The 25,920-nt window shown below is 43.7% G+C and overlaps 2 long non-coding RNA genes across 2 annotated transcripts in view; one reads left to right on the top strand and one right to left on the bottom strand.

Moving 5' to 3' along the window:
* Window positions 1-22,707, bottom strand: part of LOC114086097 (uncharacterized) — a 42,993-nt gene extending 20,286 nt beyond the window's left edge. The window contains exon 1 of the long non-coding RNA XR_003581591.2: window positions 22,590-22,707. This is a non-coding gene — a long non-coding RNA (uncharacterized lncRNA). The remainder of the gene's footprint in view (window positions 1-22,589) is intronic.
* Window positions 9,505-19,933, top strand: LOC114086098 (uncharacterized). Its single transcript, XR_003581593.2, has 4 exons — window positions 9,505-9,579; window positions 17,919-18,077; window positions 19,060-19,193; window positions 19,689-19,933. It is a non-coding gene; the product is annotated as an uncharacterized lncRNA (long non-coding RNA).
* Window positions 22,708-25,920: the final 3,213 nt, after the last annotated feature.

The raw sequence follows: 25,920 nt of genomic DNA, 5'->3' as shown, positions 1-25,920 counted from the left end.
AGCGACAAACTGAAAAATTGGGGCCATTCCAAAACTTGGTTGGAAAAATCTGTCTTAGAATTCAGAACAGATTTTCTTCAATTCCATGTGAATGACTTTGATTCCCAAGCAGGCCGCCAGAGCCCATGTCACCCATAGAAAGTGAGGCTCTGGTATGAATGATGGTCAAGTGACAAGGTTATAAGCCAAGCCTGGTGGCACATGCCTTTAATTCCAGCGGCTCAGGAGGCTGAGGCAGGAGGATCACGAGTTCAAAGCCAGCCTCAGCAAAAGTGAGGCCCTAAGCAACTCATTGAGACCCTGTCTCTAAATAAAATATGAAAAGGGCTGGGGATGGGGCTCAGTGGTTAAGTGACCCTGGATTCAATCCCTGGTGCAAAAACAAAATAAAATAAAAACAAAAACAAGGTTACTAAGGAGTGTTATTTCCTGGTGAAGTCCACTGCCCCGTTTCACCTTGGGAGAGCAGAAACTCAGCTTGCCCTCCCTCTCTTTCGCCATCAGAAGTGTGTTTGCCGGGTGTGCCTAGAGCAGGGGTCATCGAAGTACACAGGCCAGGAAAAGGAGTTGGAAGGCATCCAGGAGTCTGTGGGCAGAGGCAGGGGCTTCCCAGGAGTGACAAAAGAGGAAGGGAAAAGGAACAGGGTGGCCCAGCCACGGGGAGAGGAGGGGTGTCTATAGTCTAGGCTAAAATCAGGAGGAAAGTCCCTGGACACAGGGGTGATTTTGTCCATGTGACATTGGCACCTTGGGCGGTCATAATGGAGGGACTGTCCCAGTCAATAAAAAAATGGGCAGTTTCATGTTATACTCGAGGCTGCTGAAAACTAGCTTTAAAAAAATATATATTTATTTTTCAGTTGTGGTTGTCAAAATCTTTATTTTATTTATTTATTTTGATGTGGTGCTGAGGATCAAACCCAGGGCCTCGCACATGCTGGGCAAGCACTCTACCACTGAGCTACAACCTCAGCCCCTGAAAGCTAATTTTTCTTTCTACTTTCAAAAAATCATCGTGGGGCCGGGTGCAGGGGCACATGCTTGCCATCCTGAGGGCTCAGGAGGCTGAAGCAAGAGGATTACAAATTGGAGGCTAATCCCAGCAACTTAAAGAAGCCCTAAGCAAGTTAGTGAAACCCTATCTCCAAATAAAAACAAAAAAAGGTTTGGGGATGTAGCTCATTTGTAAAGTACCCCTGGGTTAAGTCCTCAGTACAAAAAATCAAAAGTCATCAAGGGCCGGGTGCAGTGGTGTGTGCCTATAATTCCAGCTACTGGGGAGATTGAGGAGAGAGGATGGTAAGTTTGAGGCCAACCTGTGCTACTTAGCAAGACCCTGTTTCAAAAGGAAATAATGAAAAGCACAGGGGATTTAGTTCAGTGGTAAATTACCCCTGGGTTCAATCCCTGGTATTAAAACAAAGCAAAATAAACAAACAAAAAAATCATCATGAGATATTCCAGATATATAAAAAGTATACAGAACAACATAATGAACACGCAGCCAATGACGTGACATTTCAGATACAGTTAGACCAATATGTACGAATTCTCACTCTCATTCTCCCTGTCCGGGAGACAACTACAAATTTGGTACCATATTATGATTTCCATGTGTAATTTTATTCTTTTATTACATACGTCACATATACATATACTATTAATCCTAAATGTATGAGTCTATTTTCTGTTATTATAATGAAATATCTGAGTCTGGGTTATTTGTTAAGAAAAGAGGTTTATTCAGCTCACAGTTCAGGCACTTGAAAATCCAAACAGTATGGCACCAGATCTGGTGAGAGAGCCCTGGCTGTGGCATTACATGGCAGAGGGCAGGACAATGGAATGACACACAAGCGGGAGAGATCACTTGGTGACATAGGAAGCCAGGCTGGGCGCGGTGGTGCACACCTGTAATCCCAGCAGCTCAGGAGGCTGAGGCAGGAGAATCACGAGTTCAAAGCCAGCCTCAGCAATTTACTGAGGCCCTAAGCAACTCAGTGAGACCCTGTCTCTAAATAAAATACAAAGATAGAGCTGGGGATGTGACTCAGTGGCCAAGTGCCCCTGAGTTCAGTCCCTGGTACCAAAATAAAAAAGAGGGCTGGGGATATGGCTCATTTGGTAGAGTGCTTGCCCCACATGCTCAAGGCCCTGGGTTCAATCCCCATCACCACAAAAAAAAAAAAGAGAGAGAGAGAGAAAGGAAGCCAGAAGGAATCCAGGGGTCAGGTTGCTCTTTTATAGCAACTTGCTGTTTTTGTTGTTGTTTTGGTTTGGTTTTTTGGATACCAGAGACTCAACCCAGGGGACTCTTGACCACTGAGCCCCATCCCCAGCCCTATTTGTATTTTATTTAGAGACAGGGTCTCACTGAGTTGCTTAGGGCCTCCCTTTTGCTGAGGCTGGCTTTGAACTCACAATCCTCCTGCCTCAGCCTCTGAATCACTTGATCAAAGGCCTGAGCAACCACAGCCAGCCACAACTTGCTCTTGTAAGAACTAACTCGGGGTTCCCTGAGAGCTATCTTAATCCCTTCTGAGGACAGTGTCCCCAGTGACCTCATCAACTCCCACTAGGCCCCATCTTTTAAAAGTCCTACCGCCACATAGCAACACTACACTGGGAACCAAGCTGCTAACACAGAAGCCCTTGGGTACACATTCAAAACACATCCAAACCACAGTATATTTTAACATTTTACAAATGGTAACACATTCTATATATCTTTCTGGAACTTGCTTTTTCTCTCTAACATTGTGTTTTCAAAATGAGTCCATGAGGACAGGGTGTGTATAGGACATCCTTTTTTTTTTTTTTTTTTTTTTTGTAGTTGTAGATGGACAGCATGCCTTTATTTTATTTGTTTATTTTTATGTGGTGCTGAGGATGAACCCAGTGCCTCACACATGCTAAGCAAGTGCTCCGCCACTGAGCCCCAGCCCCAGCCCCAGCCTAGGACATCCTTTTTAACTGCTATATAGCATTCCACCTTCTGAACAGACACATCTTTTCTACCAGCCAAACTCAGGACCCAGGCTTGTAGTCAGTCTTTTGCCTCATACAAGATGTTGGAGTCTTAGTTCAGAGCCAAAGCGACACCCACTTCTAGAAACAAAATCGATCAGGTGCCTCCTCCAAGCCCTCCTTCCTGGGCCTCAGGAGAAGCTTCCAGTGGCTAGAAGAGGCCACTTGGTGTGTGTGGATTCACAACAGTATCTGACCTTGACATAAACTTTGTCCTTGCCATGGGATAAGGACCGAAGAATTGCTTCCAGCTCCAGTGGCTAGATGACTCAGATCCCTGGAATCCCCTACCTCTTTCCCTTGGAGGGAGTCCAAGTAACGCTGTCGCTGTCGAAGTGGAATTAGTTCACTCTTTTAAAAGGGAAAAGGCATTCTCAGAATTTGGAATAACAGAATCACACAAGGCAGGAGCTAGATGACCTTGTCCCCCTCCCTCCCCAACACCCTAATACAAGACAAAAGATATTGGGCACCAGCCAAGAAAACCATCTGAGGAGATGTCAAGGCAGCAACACTCACTTGGGATCTTTCTAGAAGGGGTGGTGGTGGGTGGTGGCTTGTAAAGGAGCAGACCCTGAGCACTGGAAGAGCCGAGTGTCACCTTGGTGATGAATCAGTGGCATTTACAGCCATCTCCCTGTCAGCTCAGCTCCCCGAGGCAGGGAATCTCCTGGCACAGGCTCTGTCCAAGATTTCTGGCACTGGGTTTTCTGGCCTGGGTGGAACATTCCTTGAGAATTGTCTGGCCAGGGCTGGGGCCTGCCACATTGTTCTTAGCAGGATCTTTGAAGTAGGAAAAGGGCTTCTTCAACCTCTAACCAGATCTGACCGCATGGTGGGTGGCTGCCAACTGACCACAGCTGGCCGCTTTGCCCCTCACCCCTCCGCCCCACAAGCAGGACCCAAAAAGGGAGCCCAGAAAATGACAGCTGATGGGAACTCTAGAGCTATTCTAGCTCTGCGCCGCCTGATGCATCCGCTACTTAATTGAATAAGTAGGTGCCAAGTGCGTGGTATGTGCCCGACTCTGGGCTGGGTACTGGGAATACAGTGAGAACCCAAACCAGACATGGCCTCTGCCCTCTTGAAGGTGACATCACAGTGAACAGAAGCCGGGCATGACCAATATTACTCAAGCAAGCCCGCAAACGACTTCCAGGCTTCAAGGAGGGCTTCTTTGAAATGGTGAGACTTGGGGTGACGTGGGAAGCAAGAGTCGGTGTTAACATGGAAGGGGGAATAGCATACGGTAGATGGAGCATAGCAAGTAAGAAGAACAGAAAGAAAGCCATGTGCTGGAGGGTTGGTTACCAGCTTTCCTGACCAAGCCTTGAGCTGACCCAAAGAGACTCAGTAGAACCCACAGTTGATGGTCCAGTTTCATAACGTGGTATGTCCAGATGGTTTTGCAAGTGAATTCTGGCACATCTCTACAGAGGGGATAATTCTATTGCCTTAGATGTGACAGAGCATAGATAAAGAAGGAAATATTCCTGTAATCCCAGTGTCTTGGGAGGCTGAAGCAAGAGGATTGCAAGTTTGAGGTCAGCCTCAGCAATTTAGCAAGGCCCTAAGCAACTTGGAAAGACCCTGTCTCAAAATAAAACATTCTAAGGGTTGGGGATGTGGCTCAGTGGGTAAGCACCCCTCAGTTCAATCCCTTCCACCAAAAAAAAAAAAAAAAGAAGAAGAAGGAAATATCCTTTGAAGTTCAAGGCCAGCCTCAGCAATTTAGTGAGGCCCTGTCTCTACATATAAAAATATGACAAAGGCATAGAGATGTGGCTGAGCGGTTAAGTGCCCCTGGGTTCAATCCCTGGTACCAAACAACAACAACCACAACAAATCCTAAATATAATATTGGCAAACAAAAATCCAGCATCATATTAAAAAAAGAAATTAGTATCACTAAGTGCAGTTTATACTAAGAATGCAAGGATAGTTCAGTGTGCAAGAATTTATTACTACAGTACATGGCATGAATACAGGAAAAAAATAAAATAAGCCCATCTCTGCAGATCATGCAACAGCATTCAATAAAAGGCAACAGCTATCCTTAAAGCTTCTTCAAAAACACCCATTATGACCTGGGTATTATCTCATCTAACAAGCCATAAAATTGGACATGCATAGCATTTTTCCACTAAAAAATAGAGGTGGAAGGTATAAGACCAGGCCCAAACACATTTGGAAAGCAAGAGAAAACTGCACTAGCAGGTGGCCAGACTCTTGTGGCACCAGCTCTTGTTGCTGCTCTACCCACTCCCTAGGATCTATGGACAGAGAAATTTGGAAAAGACCTGGCCCGGCTTCCCTAACAGGTCTGCACCGTGCGCTGGCCAGTCCCTGACAAATTAGCCAGTGCCCGTGAGGCAGTGTGGCTCAGCCCCCTGGCCAAACTTATACCCAACAAAATGAACTACTCAATGGATCACAGGAACTTCTGCCTCCTGGGAGGAGTCTCCTTTCTCACCCTTTTCTGGGCCAGTTCTGAGAAGGTCTGTAGTATAATAAGCAGCATGCTGCCCGGTTCATGAGTCTCCAATAAAAGTCAACTGGATATGGAATATTTCAGTTTGCTGAATGCTTGTTCTTTGGCAAGTGCCTGTAAGTCAGGTAAAGCCCCTGTTTTCCTGCTCTTGTCCCCAGATCTACTGATGGCCTCAGGGAGGATCATGTGTCTGAGGATTTCCCTGTCTCTTTCCAGGCCTGTCCTCTGAGGTCCTATTTGTTCCCAGGTACTCGATGGGGCCTGTTTGGTTGGAAAAGCTTTTGTAACAATGGTCAGAATTTCACTGACCAGAAGGTCAGGGACGGGCAGGGTCACCAACCATCCTGGTTTGCCCAGGGCTTTCCGGTTTTAGTGCTGAAAACCCCAACTCCCAGGAATCCCTGAGTCCCAGGCAAAGTAGGACAGTTGGTCATCCTATATCCTGCATCAGATTGGGGACAGTCAGGTGATTCATCGACCTTTTGCCACACTTAGCTGTCCAAAGGTTATTTCTGGGAAATCTGGCTGAATGCATTGGAAAGGACACCCCTCCCCTCCCCACTACATTTAACCCCCTAAATTCTGGGCCCTACTCCAGACCTACTATATCTGAATCTTGTTAAAGCAAAATGCAGGGGGCCAGGGCTGGGGCTCAGTGGTAGGGCGTTTGCCTAGCATGTGTAAAGCACTGTTCGATCCCCAGGACCATGTTTAAAAAATAAAAACAAATAAAATAAAGGCATTGTGTCCATCTACAATTAAAAAAATAAAATAAATTGCAAAGGCATGTCAAAGTTTGAGAAGTACTATCTCACAGTTGTTCTCAAACCTGGCTGCCCCGTGGAACCACCTGGGGAATTTTTAAAATACTGATGCCTGGGTCTCACCTGTAATGACTGTGATCTTCTTGGACTGGGGTGCAGCTTATGTATCTGGGTTTTGTTTTTGTTTTTGTTTTTTTTAACTCCCTAAGTGATTCAAATGTGCAACTAAGATTGAGAACCACTGTTCTAGACTAGAGAATATTCTCAGCCCAGGTGCCAGGTATGCTTGGATCACTAGGTATGCTAACGATCTTTTTTTTTTTTTTTTTTCCCAAAGGAGAGATTTATTTAAACAACAACATGCTTGAGCCAGGCGCAGGTGCAGGCACAGCGACACACGCCTGTAATCCCAGCGATTTGGGAGGCTGAGACAGGAGGATCACAAGTTCAAAGCCAGCCTCAGAAATTTACCAAGGCTCTAAGCAACTCAACAAGACTGTCTCAAAACAAAACATGGAAAGGGCTGGGGATTTGGCTCAGTGGTTAAGCACCCCTGAGTTCAATCCCCAATAACCTCCCCCCCAAAAAAATCCAACAAGATGCTTGACTTGAAGGGAAGCTATCTAGGAATTTTTCCCTTATAAAGAGTAATTCACCCCTTCTTAAAGACAGATTGCCCTATGTGTAACAGGTACATACAAAAAAAAAGTTAGTCATAAAATTGTCCTTGGTTTTTTAATGATAAGGGAAAAATATTAAAATTCTCCAATTGAAGAAGGTATGCAAGGTTTTTTTATGTTGTTCAGGTTTTGTTGTTATTGTTGTTAAAATAATGACATCAAAATAACTTACTGGAATACAAAGATAAGAGCTGAATGAGCATGTTACTAATGGACAAAGGAACTATTTTCACAGAACCAGTATTTTTCCCCACCCCATCTCCATTTGATGTCAATCAAAACATCATTGGCCATTTAGGTTTTTTTTTTCTTTTTTTAAGCAATATGCTGGGCATGGTGGCACCCACTTATAATCCCAGCAGCTCAGGAGGCTGAGGCAGGAGGATTGCAGTTTGAGGCCAGCCTCAGCAACTTAGCGAGGTCCTAAGCAATTTAGCGAGACCCTGTCTCAAAATAAAAAATAAAAAGAGCTGGGGATGTGGTTCAGTGGTTAAGTGTCCCTGAGTTCAATTCTTGGTACATACATATATATACATACACACACACTTGTGCACATACACCAGTTACTTTATAAAGGAATGGGGAGGGGGAAAATGAAAGGATAGAGAAAACCATATTGTAGTAGTCACGATGTGGTGGAACCAAATGACCATTTTCTGAGAATGTATTCTGGGTCTGTAAAAACAGAACACTGGAGTAAAGTAGCAGGTTCCCTTTTTAGTAGACCCTCCTATCTGCTTCTGGAACACACCAATTGTATCTTTTTAAAAAATATTTTTTTTAGATGTTGATGGACCTTTATTTTATTCATTTATTTCTATGTGGTGCTGAGGATCGAACCCAGTGCCTCACACATGCCAGGCAAGCGCTCTACCACTGAGCCCCAGCCCCAGCCCTCAATTGTATCTTGATTCTCCATTTCTAACTGTGCAGGTGGGCAGGGGTGTCTGTTTCATTAATTGGCTGCCCATCAAATCAGAATTTCATCTGCCTCATCGACAAACCATGTCATTCACAGTCGGCTTTCATTATGTGATGTACACACTTTTTTTTGTACCGGGGATTGAACCTGGGGACACTCAACCCCTGAGCCCCATCCCCAGCCCTATTTTGTATTTTACTTAGAGACAGGGTCTCACTGAGTTGCTTAGGGCCTCACTAAGTTGCTGAAGCTGGCTTTGAACTCGCGATCCTCCTGCCTCAGCCTCCAGAGCTGCTGGGGTTTCAGGAGTGAACCACTATAGCCAGCCTAGTGTATGCCTGTAGGCCTTTTAATCTTAAACTGCACCACAGAACCATCCTGCCCGCCACCTTCAAGTTAACGTGATTGTTGTTCTCAGCCTTGACTCCTTCCTTGGGCTTTATCCAATGCTAAAGTCTCCTCAGCTACCCCTTCACAAAAGAGGTACCAAGTCTGACCCAAATGCTCCAGGATCAGCCTGAATCTAACAATCTTATCCAACATTGACTCTCCCTCCTCTACCAGTCCTCTTAATAATCTTAAAAGAGGATAAAGGTTAGCATTGCACTTGGTCCATCTTTCTTCCTGCCTTTCCAATATGCTGGGATCGTACACTGTACCATATTATGCCATATTATACTAGACTGAGACAGTCTACGAGCTCCACAGTCCTTTATGTTCCTTCATGATGACAACAGAGATTATGCCCTGCCCAAACCCCATTATGTCAGTTAGCTTCCTGCAGCTATTGTGCCTCTGGACTTGTATCACATTTTTAATCAGATTATGCAACATAACACTTAATATATGTTGGATTTTATGGTTTTCTGTTTGATCTTTATTCTAGTCACCAGTACTCTTTTGGTGACAAGTACCAGAAGCCTAAGTCATCCCGGCTTAAATGAAAAGCCAACATATTGGTTTATAGGAGAGACAAGTGCAGGCATACTGACTTCAGGTATGGTTGGATCCAGGTACTCAGATGATACCATCAGAAGACATCTTTGTGTCCTTCACTTAATACTGATTTCCTTTGTATAGGCTTCATTGGCAAGTTTTTTTCTACTTGGTAGTCAGAATGGCCATTTTAAAGGTATGGTAAGTTGAGGATATTTAATTCTGGCAGCACTTTGAAATCTCCACCGGCTAATTATGTTTCACATTATGCCCAGGGACCTCCTCGAATGACCACATTTTAAACATCATTTAAAATATCAGCCACGGGGCTGGGGATGAAGCTCAATGGTAGAGTGCTTGCCTCTCAGGCGTGAGGCCCTGGGTTCCATCCTCAGCACCACATAAAAACAAATAAATAAAAATAAAGACATTGTGTCCATATACAACTAGAAAAAACATTTTTTAAAAATAAATAAAATGTCAGCCATGTTTTATAGGAACTCAGCCCCATGAAGAGCAAAAACATAAAACCAACACATACCCTGGGAATAAAAAAGATGGGAACTAAAGATCTCACTCTGATCTTTTATTCATGCGAGATACCATGCCCCGTTACAAGGCCAAATGCCCTTCATGCGCTTATCAGACATTAACTCAGCACCTAGTACCTATCACGACCATGCTGGGGACTCAGATGAGCAAGACGCAGCCTCAGAGAATAGCAGATCGGACAGGCACAGGACAACCGCACTGCAACAGGTAAGGGCTACTGTGTCGTTGCGGGTTTGGCAGGTGCTGTGACATTTAAGGAAGGTTGTTTCAAAACCAGGCATGGTGGCTCACATCTGTAATCCCAGCTACTTGGGAGGCTGAAGCAAGAGGATTGCAAATTTGAGGCTAGCCTAGGCAATTTAGCGAGACCCTGTCTCCACCATAAAATCAAATAGAGTAGACAGAAATAAAAAAGGCTGGGGATGTAGCTCCGTGGTAGAGCACCCCTGGGTTCAATCCCCAGTACCACAAAAAGAAAAAAAAGATGGCATCACAAATTTTCTAAAGTCCTTTCCAGCTTGAATTTTCTGCTGTTTATTTCTCTCTCTGTGAAGTCTTCCTTCCATTGTAACAAGCGCATTTAGCTCTGTGGGGATGTGGGTGGACTCCAGCTAACCCACTTACAGATCACCTTAGGAGTTCTTTTTCTAACAGTAAAAAGCAGTTTCCAGGGCCACTGTTTCAAATTACCTCTCTGTGCTCCAGAGGAAAATCACTTGGAATGCAGAAGCCAATGGAAAGTGGTTGTGCTCAATGAGGACGTTAAAAGATTTCAGATATTCATTAACTTACTGGAAAGGGAAGGAGAAGGGCCTACTGTATAAGAAGAATTTCCTTTGAAGAATCCAAAATTGAAACAGCAAATCGATGCTAAAACAGGAAAGGGCTTTAATTTTATTTTGGTCTTCTATTGGGAACCCAAATGCAGTCTGAAAGTGTTGTATTGAGCCTTTGGTATAGTAACACATCACAATTGGAAGTGTCTGTTTTCTAATCCTGTGTATGTGGCTTTTCTGTTCTTAGGAGTCATTAGAAAGATGTTAGTCCAATAGAAAGCCCAGAAATTAGCCAGCTGCAGTGGCGCACACCTGTAATCCCAGTGACTCAGGAGGCTGAGGCAGGAGACTTGCAAGTTGGAAGCCAGCCTTAGCAATTTAGTGAGGCCCTAAGCATCTTAGTGAGACCCTGTCTCAAAATAAAAAGGACTGGGGATGGGGCTCAGTGGTTCAGCGTCCCAGGGTTCAATCCCCAGTACCCAGTCAAAAAAAGCTGTTAATCCTTTAGAGAGCAGGTCTGCGTAATAATGGCCACCGTTTATAGTACACTTAACATATGCCACTGTGTTTTCATCCTTTTTTAATGCTTATTCTATAACTGATAAGCAGGTAATATGATGAGACACATTTTACAACTGTGAAAAGAGGAACTCAGAGAAGTTGAGATAATTTGCCCAAAGTCTTGGCTATCAAGAGGCACAGAATCAAGAGTCAAATACAGAAGGTCGTGATAGCACAGCCCATGTGAAGAGAGAGGACAGATGAACAGAGAGAGGGACAGAGAGATGAACGATTTTTTTTTTTTTTTGTACCAAGGATTGAACTCAGGGGCACTTAACCACTGGGCCACATCCTCAGCCCTATTTTGTATTTTATTTAGAGACAGGGTCTCACTGAGTTGCTTAGGGCCTCATAGTTGCTGAGGCTGGCTTTGAACTTGAGATCCTCCTGCCTCAGCCTCCCCAGCTACTGGGATTACAGGCAGGCACCACTGAGCCAGGCCAGATGGATGATATTGATGAGGAAGGAAGTCCATACTCTTAGCTCTTAAAGGGTTAACTAGAATCACAGACTTATTTAGAAGGGGCCTCAGGGAAGTAGACAGTTGGTTGCCAAGTTGAAACGTGGTTACTCTGCCTCCCAGGGCACAGAGCTGCCACAGAGAAGCCTCAGAGAAGCCCAGGGGTTGCCTCCGGCTTCTACCTCCCAGGGGATTTTCTAAGTCTCTTGAGGCAACCGATAGTTCATTTTCCCAAAGCTTTTGAATGAGAATCACCTGGGACAATTTTGAAAATTCAGAGTTGCATGTTGAAATAATTACATGTCCAGGGCTGGGGATGTGGCTCAGGCGGTAATGCGCTCTCCTGGCATGTGCGGGGCGCTGGGTTTGATCCTCAGCACCACATACAAATAGAATAAAGATGTTGTGTCCACCAAAAACTGAAAAATAAAAAATAAAATGATAAAGAGAGGCTGTAGATGGTGAACTTCCAACCAAGGACTGAGTTCATCAGTCTCCAATAAACCCTCATGAGGTATTTAAAAAAAAAAAAAGAAAAGAAATAATTACATGTCCAAATGATAATATTTTGGATACACTGGATTAAATAAAATACATTGCTAAAATTTATTTCACCTGTTTGTTTTTGCTTTTTTAAAAATGTGGCTGCTAGTATGGAGAGTCCTTAGAAAACTTGGAATGAAATCATCATTTGACCCAGTTATCCCACTCCTCAGCATATACCCAAAGGACTTAAAATCAGCACGCTACTGTGAAGTAGCCAATTTAATATTTATAGCAGCTCAATTCACAATAGACAAGCTTTGGAACCAACCTAAGTGCCCTTCAACAGATGAATGAATAACAAAAATGTGGTACATTTACACAATGGAATATTACTCAGCTGTAACTAAGAATGAAATTCTGGCATCTGCTGGTGAATGGGTGGAACTGGAGACTATCATGCTAAGTAAAATCAGCCAATCCCAAAAAACCAAAGGCCAAATGTTCTGTCTGATATGTGGATGCTAACACACAATAAGGAGTGGGGAGGAAAGAATAGAAGTTCATTGGATTAGACAAAGGGGAATGAAGGGAAGAGGGGGATGGGAATAGGAGAGACAGTGGAGTGAATGGGACACAACTTTCCTATGTAAATGAATACACGACCAGTGAAACTGCACATCATGTACAACCACAAGAATGGGATCCTAATTAGAATAAGTTATACTCCATGTATGTTTAATATGTTAAAATATACTCTATTGTCATGTGTAATTTAAAAAAAATAAATAGAAATTTTTAAAAAGCTGGGCATGGTGGTGCACACCTATAATCCCAGTGGCTCGGGAGGCTGAGGCAGGAGGATCATGAGTTCAAAGCCAGCCTCATAATTTAGTGAGGCCTTTAACAACTCAATTAGACCCTCGCTTGGGATGTGGCTCAGTGGTTGAGTGCTCCTGGGTTTGATCCCCAGTACCAAAACAACAACAACAACAAAACAAAACAAAAAATGTTTAAATGTGGCTGCTAGAAAATTGAAAACTAATGTATGACTCACATTATATTTGACTGGACAGAGGTGCTCTTAAGAGTGTATGCCAAACTAGGTCCTTTTTGAAGGGATTAGGTGTCATTGGGTGTTCTAGTTCAAATCTAGAATGTCCCCTGAAAACGGATATTGAAGCCTTGGTTTCCAACGCAACAATATTGAGAGGTGGGGATTAGGGGAGCGATTAGATCATGAGGACTCCGATCTTTTCAGTGGGTCAATCCACAGATGGGTTCATAATCAATGGTCTATTAGGAAGTGGTGAAAACCACAGGAGGTGGGGCCTAGGTTGAAGAAGGAGGATACCCAGGGTGTGTCCTGGAAGGGCGTATCTTGTCCCTAACCCCTTTCTCCCTCTTTCTCAGCTTGTCTCTATCAAGCCCTTTCTCCACAATGTTTCTGCCTCATCACAGGCCTAAATGGGATGGGTTAGGAGATTGAAACCTCTGAAACTGTGAGCCAGAATAAATCTTTCCTCCTCTAAGTTGTTTTTCTCAGGCATTTTGTCATAGCAATGAAAGCTGACTAACATACCGCACTGGGGTAGGCAGGGACTGGAAATTGGACAGGGGTTCCTTGGGGTCGCCTGCTCTTCCCTACCCTTTTCTCCTCCTTCCCTCTTTAAAGCAAAGAGGGCAACTTATTCTCAGGTGCTTCATAGAACCTGAGGACAGGATATAGTAGGAAAGGGGTTGGGGTTAGAATATTCTCAGTTCCTTGTTTTTTTTAATATTTACTTTTTAGTTTTTAGGTGGACACGATATCTTTATTTTATTTATTTTGGGGGGGTATCAGGGATTGAACTCAGGGGCATTCAACCACTGAGCCCCATCACCACCCTATTTATTTAGAGACAGAGTTCACTGAGTTGCTTAGGGCCTCACTTTTGCTGAGGCTGGCTTTGAATCCACCATCCTCCTGCTTTAGCCTCCCGAGCTGCTGAGGTTACAAACGTGTGCCACCTCGCCGGGCTATCTTTATTTTATTTTTATGTGGTGCTGAGGATCGAACTCAGTGCCTCATGTGTGCTAGGCGAGCGCTCTACCGCTGAGCCACATCCCCAGCCCCTCGGTTCCTTGCTTCTATCTCTTTTTCTCTCTTTGTATCTGTTCCATTTTCTTTCTCACGACAAACCCACCATTCCTGTTTCTCTGTTTCCTAGTCACATAGAAAATAGCCCTTCATCAAGGACTCCCAGTTTAGCTTTCTTTAGTTAGACAGAACAGCGAAGGACTGGGGATATAGCTCAGTGGTAGAGCACTTGCCTGGCATGCATGAGGCCCTGGGTTCCATCCCCAGCACTAAAAAAAAAAAAAAGAACAGCTACATTGAGTTTAAATTTTAAGAGCCAAACTTTCTAGAGAAAATTGGTGATTGGCACAGCTTGCTTCTAGTCCCTTTCCAGGACTGATCAACTGTCCAGCGTGTGTGGCCTGCTGTAGTAAGAAGTTCTTAGGGTAATGACCTCATTAGCAAAGTGGGAGGGACAGGAGTGATTCCCAGAAAGATCAGGGAGGGGGAGGGAATAGGAGTCCACTAAACACATAAGTGCATGATTGGCACCCACTCAGTGCCAGGCTTTTTGGCACTTGTATCTGCACATGACGTTGGCTGTAGCAACCAACACAGGTTGAGGCAAAGAAGCCAAAGAAGCTCTTTCAGTATGCTGGGGCTGTGTTGTCACAGACCTAATTGTGTCTTCTCCTTTCCACAATTCCTATGTTGAAGCCCTAACCATCAATGTGAGGTGTGTCTGGAGATAGGACCTTGAAGGACGCAATATGGTTAAATGAGGTCATAAGAGCGGGACATGATGGCGTAGGATTGGTGTACTTACACCAAGGAGAAAAGATGCCCCACCTCACCATATACACAGAAGAAAGGCCACATGAGAATACAGAAAGAGAGTGGCTGTCTGCAAGAAAGCCCTCACCAGACACCAATTTTGATGGCACCTTGATCTTGGACTTGTAGCCCCCACAACCACGAGAAAATCAACTTCTGTTGCTTAAGTCACTCAACCTCTGGTTTTTGTTACTGCAGCTGAGCAGACTAATATAGTCTTGTTATTAAATTCTAACTCTCTGCCTGGATTCCATTAAGCTCTGGTATGCTTTCACTGAAATTGGTAAAGGCTTCGTAAGAGGCACTTGGAGAAAAAACACAGAGGATCCTTAGGACTTAGAGATAAGCAAAGAGTTCTTAGACTTAACACCAAAAGCATGAGCTATAAGAGGAAAATTCATAAATTGTATCATCAAAATTAAGAACTTCTGCATAGTAAAAGCCCCAGTGAAGACAATTAAAAAAACAAACTAGGGACCAGGAGAAGATATTTACAAACCACATATTTGACAAAGGACCACCATCTAGAATACATATTTTTTAATTTTTTTAGTACTGGGGATTGAACCCAGAAGCATTTAACCACTGAGCCCCATCCCCAGCCCTTTTTACATTTTATTTAGAGACAGGGTTCTACTAAGTTGCATATGATCTAGGTATGTTTCTGAGGCTGGCTTTGAACTTGCGATCCTCCTGCCTCAACCTCCCATGCCTTTAGGATTACAGGCGTGTGCTAGCATGCCTGGCAGAATATATTTTTAAAAAGTTCTCAAAACCTAGCAAAAAAGTACAAACATTCCAATGAAACATACGCAAGAGACACTTCTGTACTGAATAGACACTTCACCAAAGTTGACATCCAGATGGCCAACAGACACATGCAAAGATGTTGTACACTATTAGCTATTAGAGAAATACAAATTAAGACCCCAATGATGTATCATTCTCCATGTACCTGAAATGGCTACAAATTAAAAATAGTGAAAACTCCATATGCTGGTGAGGATGAAGAGAAACTCATACACTGCAGGTGGAAATGTAAAAGGCTACAGCAACCCTGGAAAACAATCTGTGGGTTTCTTGGGGCTGAGGCTGTATGTAGCTCAGTGGTAGAGTGCTTGCCTAGCATGTCTGAGGCACTAGGTTCGATTCTCAGCACCACATAAAAATAAATAAAATAAAGATCCATCAATAACTAAAAAAAAAAAAAAAAAAGAATTAACAAAATATTTGTTGGCTTCCCAAAAAAATAAACATGTGGGCTAGGGGTATGGCTCTGTAGTAGAGCATGCGCTTATTAGCATGCATGAGGCCCTGGGAGGTTCATTCCTCAGCATCAAAATATTAAAAAAGAAAGAAAAAAGAAACCCAGCAATTACTCTCCTGAGTGTTTTTCTCAGAGGAAAGAAGATTCGTACCCACACGAAAACCTGTACCCAAATGTTCATAGCTCAAGTGATCCTAGTATTTATAATAGGCTAAAACTGGAATGGGCCCAGCTGTTCCTCAACAGATGAATGGTTAAGCAACCTGGTATTCCATACCATGGAATTCCATAACACGTAGTCTTCTATTACTACTACACAGCAGAAAGAAAGGAACTCTTTATACATTTGTGACATGGATCAACTTCTGTGTATGTATGATCTCATTTATGTAACAATCTTGAAATGGCAGCTGAAATGCACAAGTTAGTGGTGGGGTTGGGGACAGGGGTGAGAGAGAGGTGGGTGTGATTTAAAGGGCAACAGGAGGGGGTTTGTTGTGATGAGACTGTTGTGTACTTGAATATGATGATGGATATGCGAACTACACAGGGATAAAATTGTGTAGAACTAAAAACACACACAAACACACTTATAACTAGTAACAGTAAAAGGAGGAGAATCTGAATAAGTTGGGTGGATTATATCAATGTCAAGATCCTAGTTGTGAGATTACAATATAGTTCTCTAAAATGTTACCATTACTCGGGTGCAGTGGTGCCTGCCTGAAATCCCAGCGGCTTGGGAGGCTGAGGCAGGAGGATCAGGAGTTCAAAGCCAGTCTCAGCAATGGTGAGGCCTAAGCAACTCAGTGAGATCCTGTCTCTAAATCAAATACAAAATAGGGCTGGGGATGGGGCTCCTGATAGAGTGCTCACGTAGCATGCAGAAGGCACTGGGTTCTGTCCTCAGCACCACATAAATGTAAAATGAAGATATTGTGTCCACCTACAACTAAGAAATAAACATTTTTAAAAAAATGTTACCATTGTGGAGAACTGGGTAGTGTGTGAGGTCCTGGCTTTTTTTTCCTTTTGTCCTTTTCTTTCTTTCTTCCTTCTTCTTTTTTTTTTTTTTTTGTTTGTTTTTAGAAGATGGGGTCTTAGAGGGGTGTGGCAGTACCAGCCTGTAATCCCAGTGGTTTGGGAGGCTGAGGCAGGAGGATTGCAAGTTGGAGGCCACCTTAATGAGGCCCTAAGCAACTTAAGGAGATCCTGTCTCAAAATAAAAATAAAAAGGCCTGGGGATGTGATTCAGTGTTTAAGTATCCCTAGGTTCAATTCCCAGTACCAAAAATAGAGTACCATATAGCTGGGACTCCAGGTGCATGGTGGTTCTCTATATTATTTGTTATAACTTCATGCAAATCCACAATCACCTCTATAAAAACATCAATTAAAAATGTCTTCTTATAGCCAAGTTATGGAAACAGAAAGCCTTGATGCCTGTCAACAGGTGAATGGATAAAGAAATTGTGGTCTACACACACAATGAAGTTTTATTCAGCCACAAGAAAGAGCAAAATTGTGTCATTTGCAGGAAAATGTGTGGAAGTGAAGAATGTCATGCTAAGTAAGCGGGACCCAGAAAGATAGGTGCTGAGTGTCTTCTCTCATAGGTGGAGACTACAGAGAAAAGGGGGGGGATCCATAAAAGATAGAAGGGAACTGATGAAGGAAGGGACAGAAGAGGATCAGAGGGAGGGGGGGATCCCAAGAGGAGATACTGGGGAGTGAAATTGGTCACATTGTGTTATGCGCAGGCTCGAATGTGTCACAATGAAACTCACTGTTCTGTGAAATTAATATGCACAAATTAAAAAAAAAAAAAAAGAATAATGTATTCCTTACTGTAGAACAAAGCAAAGGGTTTGAAAGCTGTTCAAGTGGTCTCTAAGGAACTCAAAAGTCCCATTCCCCACACCAAATGTTCTCGGTTCTTCCCCTGCGATTCTTTGCTACTGATCATCCCATTGTTTGCTCCCTGTTTGGAGACCGTCTCCCTGACCACGCCGAGCTACTCAAAGTAGGGTCGTGATTTATTGTCTGAAGCCCGAGTGCCAGCTCCACACAGGCTTCAATATGCTTTGCCTGAATTCAATTATCCAGGTCTACGTGCGACGTGGAGTTTGGCATCTGATAAATCTCCAAGAAATTCCCTTGGCCTGAGCGGCTCGGGGTCTCAGGCGTGGATCATCTTTGTGCTTTGTGTCTCGGCAGAGGCGGGGAGGGCCCCGGTCTCAGCAGCATTCTTCTGCAGGGAGGAAGGTAATGACAGGAAGGTGGGGGTGGGGGATCTGTGACTTGTCCCTCTTCCATTGGGAGATGCCGTGAGTCATTAGCTGACCATCAATCTCATCACAGCTTTAGACGCTGGGGAGGAAAAAAGAAAAAAAAGGAATCGGCTCGTCCGTTTGGTTTCAGAAATGTGAAAATTTGAGGTCATTGTGCCCCTTTGACTCGAGGAAGGGTTGGGAATGAAAGAACAGGGACATGGCAGTCTGAAAAGCTGCCTTTTTGTCTTGGGAGACGCTGACGGGTTTCCTGAATTGGACACTGGATTGCAAAAAAAAAAAAGAAAGAAAGAAAAGAAAAGAAATTTCCCCAAGCGTGGGAGGTAATTACTGGAGAAAGGCGCATGTCTGAAGCGAGCGAGTTACACCACACGAACGAGAAAAATCTGGAGTATTTTCTTAGCTAATATCACCCTGGAAAACCAAGGGTGGGAGGATTGTCGTCCCTGCCGGCTGATGCCGCTGACAGCATGCTGTTTGGACAGCATCCCGGGCGCTGCTGGCAGAGGCCGAATTTCTGTCGCAGACAAAAACAAGGGGGGAAGGGGCGGAGATTCCGCCCGAGCCCGGAAAATGGAAATGTCTCTTTAAAGGCTAGAGCGTTCACTCTCATTGTCTTTTCCAAATTCGGGCCTCCTTAGGGACTTTGTTCAAGGCCTCGGGATACTTCTCGTGGCTGGTTAGGATCCAAATAAAATGGCCTCCTTCTAAGGGATCTTTGGTATTTGCTCCCCGAATGGGCCTCTGGCCCCTTAAAAAAAAATTCACCTCCCGGGCCAGTCCCAGATGCTTGACATTCCTCTTTGGCAAAAGGAATTCTCCTTTGGAGCCTTCACTTTTAAATGCAAATCACCTGGGGGTGGGGAGGGCTGGGGGTGCACTGTACTTGGTTTGCTCGGGGTGAGCAGTGACTTCTTGCACGAATCTAACACAAAATGAAAACTGTCTCCTTGCAGGCCTTCCTTCCTTGTACTGGGGACCGTGAGCACCGTACTCCGTGGTTGGAGAATAATTGCACTTGGTGCCACGTTTCCGGGTATTTGCAAGGGGATTGAAAAATGCAATGATTTTAAGGTGCAACGATTTCAAGGTGAAGTTCAATTTTTGCATCTACCGTCTCAGCTTCCGAACTAGGTACCAGGGATACAAAGAGAAGGTTCCCCTGGACTAAGGTGCAGGGCATCCGAGGCGCCCAGGGCGACTCTAGTGTAAATAGGGAGTGCCAGGAGAGAATCCTGCAGAGCTGCGCCAGGTCATGGGGGCTGGGGAAGGGAGTCTGGGTAGGCTTCATGGAAGAGGTGACCTGTAAGCTGAGGCCCTGAAAGAGAAGTGAGCCAGCCCTGGGGGAACAGGATGGGGGAGCCTCCGGGAGCAGGAACTGGGTTAACAAAGACCCAGGGTGGGGGTGGGGGTGCCATGCTAGTGGCGGCCATGGCCCTGCCTGTGTTCTTCACGTCTGTCTCCCTTCCAGAAAGGCTGCCTCGGGAGGGTAGCTGGCTGACAGTTTCCAGATCCCTCACTTTCAGGCTCCACCATTGCATATTTATTACATATTTTTTCTGGGTCTGTTCTCAACCAATGACAGAGCACAGCATTTGCACCGGAGCTGAACCGTTTTTCTTTCGGATGTGGAATTCCCTAATGCATCATGTTTCCCCGGGAGGACTCCGTGGGCCTCATCAGGACTTTTCGCAGAGCCCCGCGCTCCGATCCAGGGCCCCTCCTCTTCCATTCTTCCTTCATTCTTCTTCCCCTTCCACAGGCGTCCGAATGCGCCTGGCCTGCCCCCTCGGCCCCGAATCCATCGGAGGCATTTCCCTGCATATAAATTTCACATGCATTTAATTCTGCTTTGGCCTCTGCTTTTTAGAAGCTCGGAACTAACGCGGTGTTCCAGGGATGGCGGGTAGTTTAGTGTGGCTGGAGGGTAAGAAGAAGGGAGGGGCAGGAAGAGGAGTCGGCAGGGAGTCTGGGGCTCCACCGGAAGGGTCTTGTAAACTAAGCTCCGAAGAATGGACTTTCTCATAAGCAGTAAGAAGCTGCTGTAGGTTTAAGTTGCAGGAAAAAAAAAAAAAAAAAAAAAAAGGACCATATTTGTATTTTGCACAGATCTTCCTGGCAATTGTAAGGGGGATGGTATAGAGAGGCGCAGTGCTGGAGAGGTGAACGCTTAGAAAACTCTGGAACGCTTCAGACTGAAACCGTGGATTGCCTCACCTGAAGAGGTACCAGTGTGTTGCAGACAGGAAATGGATGGAGGCGATACAATGGCAGGAACTGGTTATTAATTGGTTGTGAAACACAAAGGGAGGGTGCACAAAGGGAACTGAATTGCTAGCATTCTCTAAAAAAGATGGGGTAACAGTTATCCCACTCCTGAGTGTAGACCCCAAGGACTTAAAAACAGCTTACTACAGGGACGCAGCCACATCAATGTTTATAGCAGCACAATTCACAATAGCCAAACTGTGCAGCCAGCCTAGATGTCCTTCAGTAGATGAATGGATAAAAAAATATGACATATATACACAATGGAATATTACTCAGCATTCAAAGAGAATAAAATTAGGCATTTGCAGGTAAATGGCTGCAGTTGGAGAATATCATGCTAAGCAAAATAAGCCAATCCCCCAAAAGCAGAGGCCAAATGTTTTCTCTGATATGTGGATGCTAACTCACAATAAAGAGGGGGGGCTAGGGAAGAGTAGAGGTACTTTGGATTTGGCAGAGAGGAGGGAAGGGAGGCAAGGAGGTACAGGGGTAAGAAGAATAGTAGAATAAGTTGCTTCTGCTGCCATGATGTCTTGTGCTGCCTCAGACCCAAAGCAACAGGGCCAGGTGACCATGATCTGAAACTGTGAGCCAAAATCAACTTTTCCTCTTTTTCAGTTGATTATCTCGGGTATCTTTATCATAATGACATAAAGCCAACTGACTTGATTGGAGGCACTTTCTAGAACGCAATAGGAGCAATCCAAGTAGGGCGCAGAGACTTGCTTAGTTGAGGAGGTGGAGACTCAGCAAAGCTGGGATGGCTGAAATTTGGCAGGAAGACTACCAGAAAGAGAACAAGAATTTCACATAGAGTGCCGTCTGGCAGGCTAGCAAGCACAGGCGACATACACAGGGTAAGAGTTCACAGCCTGAGAGAAAATAACCATCCCAGAAAGAACTGCCACTAACAGAGCAACTCCCAGGCTCTTCTTAGGACTGGGAAATGTTAGGGTTTTGACCACTCAGTGGAGAAATGCCTGGGGTGTGCAGAGGGGCCCCAGGAGGGTTAATCTCTAGTAATAGGTCTAGACTAGCCCGAGATGAAAGGCCATTCAGACCTGCCCTGACAAGGCTGCAAAACAAATCTTGAAAGGATCAGCCTGAACTAGAGGTAATTAAACTGCCTGTCAAAGAAAGACTCAGGCCAGGCGTGGTGGTACATGCCTAATCCCACTGACTTGGGAGGCTGAGGTGGGAGGATAACAAGCTTGAGGCCAGCCTTAGCGATTTACAAAACCCTGTCTCAAATAAAAAAATTAAAAAGGCTGGTAAAGTAGCACAGTGTAAGATACCCCTGGGTGCAAGCCCAGGACACCCCCCTACACACACACCAGATGATAAAAAAAGAGAGACTCAGCACTCTTTAAAGAAAAGGATAAAATCAGACCTCAACAATTTGATATTCGTGATGTTCAGCATCCAATAAAAATTACTAAACTTCTGAGAGGCATAAAAACGTGACCTATTCCAGGATTAACAAAAAAAAAAAAATAGCCAATAGAAGCAGACTCAAAGGTTACAGAGGTGAAGGAAATAGCAGACAAGGACCTTAAACAGCCATAATGAGTATGTCAAAGTACACAGAGGAAAACACAAACATGAAGAGGAAAAAATGGAAGCCTTTAAAAAGGACCCAATGTTATTCCACTCATGAGACTCGTCTAGAACACATCAATTCATAAGGACAGAAAGTAGAATGGTGGCAGCCAGGGGCTGGGGAGAGGCTGAAAGGGGGAGCTGTTGTGTAACAGGTACACAGTTGCAATTTGGAAAGATAAAAAATGTTCTGGAAATGGATTGTGGTGATGGCTGCACAACAATGTGAAATTACATTTAAAAATGAAAAAAAAAATGTGAATGTTATATATGTTTTCCCACAATTTGAATAAAAAGAACCACATGGAACTTCTGGAGATGAAAAAGGCAATCCCTGAAATGAAATATTTACCAGGGACTTAGTAATAGGTTAGATTCTTTTTTAAAAAAAATATTTTTTAGTTGTTGATGGATCTTTATCTTATTTATTTTTATGTGGTGCTGAGGATCGAACCCAGTACCTCACGCATGCTAGGCAAGCACTCTACCACTGAGCCACAACCCCAGCCCTAATAGGTTAGATTCTAGAGAAGAAAAATACATTAGTCAACTTTCTATTACTGTGACAAAACATGAGGAAAACAACTTTCAGGAGGAAAGGTTTATTTGGGCTCACGGTTTTAGAGGTCTCAGTCCACAGTCGGCTAGCTCCACTGGTTTTGGGCTGGTGTGAGGCAGAACATCATGGCAGGGCGTGGGGGGCAGAGGAGAGGCTCACTTCCTGGTGGCCAGTAAGAAAAGAAAGAGAAAGGAAAAGAAAAGAGCCAGGGTGCCCACATCCCCTTCAAAGGTGCAGCCTCAATGGTTTACTTCCTCCAGCTAGGCCCCGCCCACTGAAGTTTCCACCACCTTCCAAGAGTGCCATCAGCCTGGAACCAAGCCTTCAACACAGGAGCTTTGGGGGACATTTAGTATCCAGTCAGGCAAGGTGGCACACTCCTGTAATCCCAGGGGCTCAGAAGGCTGAGGTAGGAGGATCATGAGCCTCAGCAACTCAGCGAGGCTCTATCTCTAAATAAAATATAAAAAAGGGCTAGAGATGTGGCTCAGTAGGTAAGCACCCCTGGGTTCAATCTCCAGTACACAACACACACACACACACACACACACACACACACACACACACAGGTCAAAATTTAAAAACTGGATGAAAACTATAAACCTATACATGTAAGAAGCTCAGTGGACCCAAGTAAAATAAATCTTAAGGAAATCACACCAAATAAAATTCTAATCCAATTCCAATAAAACAATGAGAAACTATGAAAGAGAAAAGAGATCGCAGAGGAAGCCCCCAATTAAAAAGAAAAATTAGAAAGACACCACAGACTTCTTATCAGAAAGTGTGCAAACCAGAAAAATACGGAATGGCATCAGTTAAACACAGAGGGAAAAAAAAGTCAGTCTAGAATTCTACACACAAAGAAAATACAGCTACAACATGAAGGTGAAACAGACTGTTCCAAACAAAGAGCCGAGAGAATGTGCAGCCAGCAGATAGCAGCCACAGAGAGGTCAAAGGAATTTCTTCCTGCTGAGGAAAATGATACCAGATGGGAATTTAAATCAATATCAACGAATAAACAGCACAGCAGTGGTAAATATGTGATAATACAAAACACTTTCATCCTCACTTTTTAGTTTACTGAAAAGATATGGACTATTTAAAGCAAAAATAATAGGCATATTTTGTGAGATTTATAACTCATGGAGAAGTAAAACAGAAGCTAACAATATCGCAAAGGATGGGAGAAGAAAATAAAACATTTTAAAAGGATCGTACATTATACATGAAGTGGTACAACATCAGGTGAAGGTACACTGTGATAAGTTAAAGGTGCGTGTTGTAGCCCATAATAACCACTAAAAAATAAGAGATATAGCTAATAAGATAGTAGAGGGGGAAAATGGAATACTAAAATATACTCAAAATATTGTGTGAAACTGCATGGCTTACACGGCTAGCAAGGTGGGCAGAGGTGGCTGGCTGTGGCTGAGGCTATAGCAACCCACCATGTGACAGGGCCAAGGAGGTCTCTGAAGTCTGTAGCAGCCACGCCCCTCCCCACCAAAAAAAAAAAGGCACGAAAAGAAGAAAAGTCTGGATGCGGTGGCACACACCTGTAATCCCAGCACCTTGGGAGGCTGAGGCAGGAGGATCACAAGTTTGAGACCAGCTTCAGCAATTTAGAGAGTTCCTAAGCAACTTAGCAAGACCCTGTCTCTAAATAAAACTTAAAAAGGGCTGGGGATGTGTGGCTCAATGTTTAAGTGTCCCTGGGTTTAATCCCCAGTACCAAAAGAAAAGAAAATACATATAGTTTATGATATAGCTTATGTAATCACTAACCTCAAAATTATTATAGTGACCATATCATTAGTAGTGTATTTTAGAATTTTACCAGAGAGAGGAAAATATTTTGTGATAGTGAAGGGATCAATTCATCAGAAAGAAATATCATTCTTATATATATATGGACTCAACAAGAGTTTTAATATGCATAAAATAAAAACTAATGGAACTAAAAGAAGAAATTGACAAATCCATCATTGTTTGTACATATCATTACTTTTTCCTCAGTAATTAATACAACAAGTAGATGGAAATTCAGTAAGGATCAAGAAGATTTGTAACATGGACACAAAAAACTAACCAAATTTACATTTGTAGAACATTCCACCCAACAACAGAAAAATACAGAATCTTCTATAGACCATCTATATGTCCATGGAAATGCAAAATGATTGAGATCATAGAAGATATTATATCTGACCACAGTAGAATTAACTTTGATAGCAACAACCAAACAAATCTGAAAAACCTCCAAATATTTGGAAATTAAAGATAAATTAGCCTAGGGGCTGGGGATATGGCTCAGTTGGTAGAGTGCTTGCCTTGTATGCACAAGGCTCTGGGTTCAATCCCCAGCACCACAAAAAAAAAAAAATGCTATATAGATATACAGAAACATCCCTCATGGCCTTGGACTTGGAAATACTTAGCAAAATCAATCTAACTACACACAAAGAGGATAACACAACTGGGGTTATTCCAAGAGTGCAAGGTTGGTTTAATATTTGAAAATCAATCTATGTAGTTCACCACATTAACAGGCTAAAACACGCACACACACACCCCACAGAGAATTCTTTCTTTCTTTTCTTTTTTTCCTTCTTTTTTGGTACGGGGATTGAACGCAGGGGCACTCAACCACTGAGCTACACTTCCAGCCCTTTTTTATTATTTATTTTGAGACAGGGCCTTGCTAAGTTACTGAGGCTGGCTTTGAACTTGCCATCCTCCCACTTCAGCCTCCTGAGTGATTGGGACAATCATTTCAATACAAGCAGAAAAAGCATTTGACACAATTCAACAGCCATTCATGACAGAAACTCTCAACAAATCTGGAATAGATAGGAACTTCTTGGGCCAGGTAAAGGGGATCTAAAAAGCCTGAAACTAACATGTTTAATAGTCAAAGACTGAATTCTTTTCTTCTGATTTGAGGATCAAGAAAATGATTTCTGTTCTCAGCACTTCTATTCAACATTATACTCAAAGGTTCCAGGCTGAGCACCGTGTGTCCCAGGCATGTAATCCCAACAGCTCAGGAGGCTGAGGCAGGAGGATTGCAAGTTCAAAGCCAGCCTCAGCAATTTAGCAAGGCCCTAAGCAACTCAGTGAGACCCTATCTCTAAAATATTTAAAAGGGCTGGAATGTGGCTTAGTGGTTAAGTGCCTCAGGGTTCAATCCCTGGTACTAAAAAAAAAAAGTTTGTTACCCCAGGGATTAACCTGGGGTGCTTTCCCATTAAGCTATATCCTTTTTATTTTTATTTCAAGACAGGGTCTTGCTAAATTGCTGAGGCTGGCCTTGAATTTGTGATCCTCCTGCCTCAGCTTCCTGAGTCATTGGGATTACAGGTGTGTACCACCATCCCTGGCT

The sequence above is a fragment of the Marmota flaviventris genome, chromosome X (genome assembly GCF_047511675.1).
Source record: "Marmota flaviventris isolate mMarFla1 chromosome X, mMarFla1.hap1, whole genome shotgun sequence".
NCBI classification, from domain to species: Eukaryota; Metazoa; Chordata; class Mammalia; order Rodentia; family Sciuridae; genus Marmota; species Marmota flaviventris.
The sequence above is the reverse complement of the archived record's forward strand: the minus strand, read 5'-3'. Positions and strand labels throughout refer to the sequence as shown.